A 6,000-nucleotide genomic window follows, 5' to 3' on the forward strand; every position below is an offset into this window, starting at 1 on the left:
TTCTATTTAATCTGTACATTGAAGAAGCAGTGACTAAAGTAAATGAAAGGTTCAAGAGTCGGGTTAAAATTCAAGGTGAAAGGATATCAGTGATAAGATCTGCTGATTGCATTGCTATCCTCAGTGAAAGTGAAGAATTATTACGGAATATGGATTGAAAGTGAATCAAAGAAAGGCAACATAATGAGAAGTAGCAAATATGAGAACAGGAAGTAACTTAATGTCAGAATTAGGGATCACGAAGTACACAAAGTTAAGGAACTGTGCTACCTTGGGAGTAAAATTATCTGTGATGGACAGAGCAAGGACGACATAAAAAGCAGACTAGCATGGGCAAAAAGGGCATTTCTGGCCAAGAGGAGTTTACTAGTATCAAACATAGGCCTTAATTTGAGGAAGAAACTTTTGAGAAAACTGCAGAGGAGGACCGAGATTTGAATACATCCAGCAAATAATTGAGGATGTAGGTTGCAAGGGCTACTCTGAGATGAAAAAGTTGTCACAGAAGAGAAATTTGTGGTGAGCTGCATCAAACCAGTCAGAAGACTGACAGGTCAAAAGGAAAAACCTCTGGCGAGATGTTTATTGGTAGATGCCATGCCAGGATAATACCATGTCAAGAATGAATTATTTAGTTGATAGTGCAGCCAAATTTGAGTTTAGCCAAAATGAACAAATGCAAATTTAGGGAGGGACCTTTGTACCAATCATTGTAAGATGTTCCATTTATATTTCTGTTGTACTTTCCAATGGAAACATTTTTACAACATAGAAAGTGGCATGAGGGAAAAAGGATGAACTTCTAATATCACCACAGGAAACTGAAAAGACGAATACACAAACACAACACCTGTAAATGCCTAATCTAAAATAATTAAAAAAGAGAATTATGCAAAATGTTGTATGGTAAGACACTTAAACATTGTTGATGCTTGTGCAAAAAATCAGTATTTCTCACAAGTGAATGCAGGGAATATGTCACTTGCATTTTTGAAGTCTAAATACTCATTATGAAGTCATTGTCTATAAATAATATTGATAATGTTATTAGCTGTTCATAGTAATTGGCATTGTCTTCCACGTATAGACAAATTGCTCTAGCTCACTGGCATCATAAGTCCACCCAGAAGTATGTTCCATTAAAATGATCCTGCAATTTATTTATAGGAAAACACTACAAGTGAGAGTTCTAAACTATTTTCCTATGTATCTGAAGCTACATATTCAGCTTAAGGAATTTTTGGAATGGCTTGAATTTCAGAAGTGCTCGAGTGCAGGGTCTGAGACACTATGTTAATGATCAGCAGCCACTTTCAATTAAGAATGAGCTTGTAAATTTTGATTATGGTTCCTCATCAGCTGTAGAATGTTTCATAATAAATGAAAAGTTGTACTGGACTAGGACCTGAACCCAGATTTCTGGCTTGTCCATGCCATCACATTAACCACTTTGGCTATCTGAGCCTGCTTCCAGGTGCACCCCAAATCCCCATGTGTCCTCATTCATGTCTTCTCTCCCTTGTGCTCACACTGTATTATCAGGATTCCCACACAGGGTGAGACACTGATTTCTTTCATCATTGCCTTGCTGTGACATGAAATACTGCAGTGCAATGTCAGATTCTACGTTGACAATTAACAGGTGCATTAAATTAAGAATGAACTCACAAGCTGTGCTTATGATTCTGAAACAGCTGTAGAATGTTTCAGAACAAATGGGGATTTGGACCACTCCTGGTACTGTGCATAGGTGGTCGAAGTGGTTAAGGCGAACGCATGTGACAGACAGAAAATCCGGGTTCGAGTTCCAGTCCAGCACAAATTTTGATTTGTTCTGAAACATTCTACAGTGGATGCAGAGCCATAATCACAATTTGCAAGTTCATTCTGTATTTCACAAGATTTCTCCAGCAATGTGAAAGAGAATTGTCTTGTTACAGGGTGATTCCTTGAAGGTGTTACAAACTTAGAGTTATGATGGAAAAAGGTAAATGTATCAATGTGATGTAACTGATCCTAGTCTATAAATGAAAGAGTCAGAAGGTATAAGTGAAAAATCTAGTTAAGTTCCAGCTCAGCCCATCACATCACTTAAAGAAAGGCCCCCAAGTTTCAGATCCTGTTCATGACATACAGATTACCCACTGAATACACTCCCCAATACCCTCAGATAATCTCCCTGTTGATGGACTAGAGTGATGGAGTCTGTTTCACCAGAGACGGAATGCTAAACAGTTGAAATAGTCATGTTTGGGTCAAAGAGACTACCCAACAATATAGCTGTGAATCATGTGCAGGTAAAAGAAATTCATTATTATTGTACCACAGATTTATGATTTTCAGTCTCTCTGACATTTAACCCACAGTTAACTTGATGCCAGAGAGACTGAACATGACACGTCTAAGTCAGTTGGAGTCAAAGCATGCTCTTTCTGCGGATGGTAGGGGTGTAGTTGCATTTCCCATAATATTCACCACACAGTACTCTGCGAAACATTCATTTCCTTGCTGCTGATTGAGTGCTGATTGCAGGTGCCTCATCCACTCGAGCAAGCACTGCATATTCTAGGTTGGGAATCCATGTAGTTCAGCATCCTCCTCAGTCATTGTACTTTGGTACCAATTGCCCTCAACTTGCGAACACAGACCGCAGTCTACTAGAGTACAGACATTGTACACCATGACGGCTTGACATGCATGTCCGAAGGAACATTGCATCATATTTCCGAACAACACAGGTACTATAAAATTGTGTATGTTTATGTAATTGATTATACAATAGATCACTGAACCAGATGGTGCAGTAGTGTGATGTTCTTACATTCCAGAGGAAGGCAAATCAAATCTCTTTTCAGTCATACAGATTTAAGTTTTCCATGATTTACCTGTACTGGTATAGGCAGATGTTGAAATGGTTCCTTTGAGAAGGATGTGGGCATTTTCCCGCCACAGAGTTCTCCAATTCAACCTTTTGCTCCATCATCATCGATGTGATGAGATGAGATGAGATGAGATAAAATACAGACAACTCAAACTAAATGAAACAATGGAAAATCTTGGATGGAATGAAACAATATTATGAAAAGGAAAGTTGCTCCTCGCCATATAGAGGAGAGGCTGAATCACAGACAGGCACAACAAAAAGACCGTCACAAATAACCTTTCAGCCAGTAAGGCCTTTGTCAAAAATAGACGACAGACACACACACTCATGCAAATGCAACTCACACACCCACAACTGCAGCCTCTGGCAACTGAAACCACACTGCGAGCAGCAGCACCAGTGCATGATGGGTGTGGCGACTGGGTGGGGGTAAGGAGGAGACTGGGCCAGGGAGGTGGAGGGATAGTAGGGTGGGGGTGGGGAACAGTGAAGTGCTGCTGGGGAGTGCCCAAGGATGAGGTGGAGAGAGGGTAGGGCAGTTATGTGCAGTCAGGAGGTAAGACGGTGGGCAGGGGAGAGGTGGGGGTGGGGGGGGGGGGGGGGGGGGGAAGTAGTGGAAAATTAAAGAAGTAAAAAGACTGAGTCTGGGGTGGAATGAGGGCTGTGTAGTGCTGGAATGGGAACAGGGAAGGGGCTGGATGGGACAATCACTAATGAAGGCTGAGGCCAGGAGGGTTATGCAAACATAGGATACATTGCAGGGAAAATTCCCACCTGCGCAGTTTTCAAAAGCTGGTGTTGGTGGGAAGGATCCATATGGCACAGGCTGTGAAGCAGTCATTGAAATGAAGGATGTCATGTTGGGCAGCATGCTCAGCAACAGGGTGGCCCACTTTTTTCTTGACAACAGTTTGTCAGTGGCCATTCATCCAGACAGACAGCTTGTTGGTTGTTATGTCCACATACAATGCAGCACAGTGGTTGCAGCTGAGCTCGTAAACCACATGAGTGGTTTCAGAGGTAGCCCTGCCTTTGATGGAATAGGTGATGTTTGTGACAGGACTGGAGCAGGTGATGGTGGGAGGATGTATGGGATAGGTCTTGCATGTAGGTCTATTGCAGGGATATGAGGTAAGGGGTTAGGAGCAGGCATTGTGTAGGGATGGATGAGTATATTGTGTAGATTTGGTGGACAATGGAATACCACTGTAGAAGATGTGGGAAGGATAGTGGGTAGAACATTTCTCTTTTGAGGGCACGGCGAGAGATAGTTGAAACCCTGGTGTAGAATGTAATTCAGTTTTCTCCAGTCCTGGGTGGTGCTAAGTTACGAGGGGAATGGTCCTCTGTGGCAGGACAGTGAGACTCTGGGAGGTGGTGGAAGACTGGAAAGATAAGGAACGAGAGATTTGTTTTTGTACAAGATTGGGAGGATAATTACGGTCCATGAAGGCTTCAGTGAGACCCGCAGTATATTTCGAGAGGGACCGCTTGTCATTGCAGATGCAACGACCATGGGTGGCTAGGCTGTATGAAACAAGTGGCAGCTGTCAAAGTGGAAGTATTGCCGGTGGTTAGCAGGTTTGATATGGGCAGAGGTACTGATGTAGCCGTCTTTGAGATGGAGGTCAACATCTAGGAAGGTGGCTTGTTGGGTTGAGTAGGAGCATCTGAAGCAAATGCGGGAGAAGCTGCTGAGGTTCTGGAGGAATGTGGATAGGATGTCCTCACCCGCGATCCAGATCGCAAAGACGTGATCAGTGAATCTGAACCAGGTGAGAGGTTTAGGATTCTGGGTGTTTAAGAAGGATTCCTCTAGATGACCCATGAAAAGGTTGGCATAGGTTGGTGGCATGCAGGTGCTCACAGCCTTACCCCAGCTTTGTTTGTAGGTAAAGCCTTCAGAGGAGAAGTAATTGTAGGTGAGGATATAGTTGGTCGTGGCGACTAGGAAGGTTGTTGGTTTGGAATCCATTGGGCGTTGAAATGCCTGTTGCTCTAACTCCAGATGGAGCTGTTTTGCTTATGTGATTATAATAGTTAGACATAATGAAAGTTTAATGTTTTTGATACATTCTAACTTCAATTTTTGTACGCAACTGGCTTAGCTTTTGAGTACAATGACATTGTGTGTTGCCACTATGAGACATTTTCCTATTGACTGCATGACTTAACGTTGCATTCTGTTGACAAGAACCGGGAGTAAAAAGAAAGTCTCACAGATATCAGCCAAAAAATTGTAATATCTGTATTTTCATTCATTGCTTGAGCCAAAATCATATTCAGTGAATGTCTAAATGTTCTTTCAGAAGAGTCTGAACATGCTTGTGACTGCCAACATGACAGCTGCATCACCTACAATCAGAAAAATAACTTTATCTGGATTATATCTGTCATTCAGTTACTTCATTAAAGGCTCTGCTACTTAGAGTCTTTTTTTTCCTCCATAACGTCTCCAAAAGTGCAGAAAGTTTCAAGCTGTTCTACAGGTTTATCCTCCGGCAGAACATACTTGATAGTCACGACAAGCTGTGAATTTGTTTAATTCCTTGTTGCTCCATCTGTTATGACTGGTGCAAAATCAGCAGGGGCAATTTCCTCTATTTCCTGCTCATGATAAACTTCTAGCACATGGATAATAAATTATTGTAAAAGTTACTTTACGAAACACTGCCTCAGTTGCTGTTGAGAACTTTACTGGGTCCACTATCAGCTTTGGTCTTTATATTTGGTCATCAGTTCTGGAAAATTATGCCATAGTGGACAGATTTCTTGATGACATCTTCATGATCTGGACTCACAGTGAAGAAGAACTCCAGAATTTCCTCTCCAACCTCAACTCCTTTGGTTCCATCAGATTCACCTGGTCCTACTCCAAATCCAATGCCACTTTCCTCGACGTTGACCTCCATCTGTCCAATGGCCAGCTTCACACATCCGTCCACATCAAACCCACCAACAAGCAACAGTACCTCCATTATGACAGCTGCCACCCATTCCATATCAAACGGTCCCTTCCCTACTGCTTAGGTCTTCGTGGCAAACGAATCTGCTCCAATCCCGAATCCCTGAACCATTACACCAACAACCTGAAAACAGCTTCCGCATCCCGCAAC

This window comes from Schistocerca piceifrons, chromosome 7 (genome assembly GCF_021461385.2).
Source record: "Schistocerca piceifrons isolate TAMUIC-IGC-003096 chromosome 7, iqSchPice1.1, whole genome shotgun sequence".
NCBI lineage: Eukaryota > Metazoa > Arthropoda > Insecta > Orthoptera > Acrididae > Schistocerca > Schistocerca piceifrons.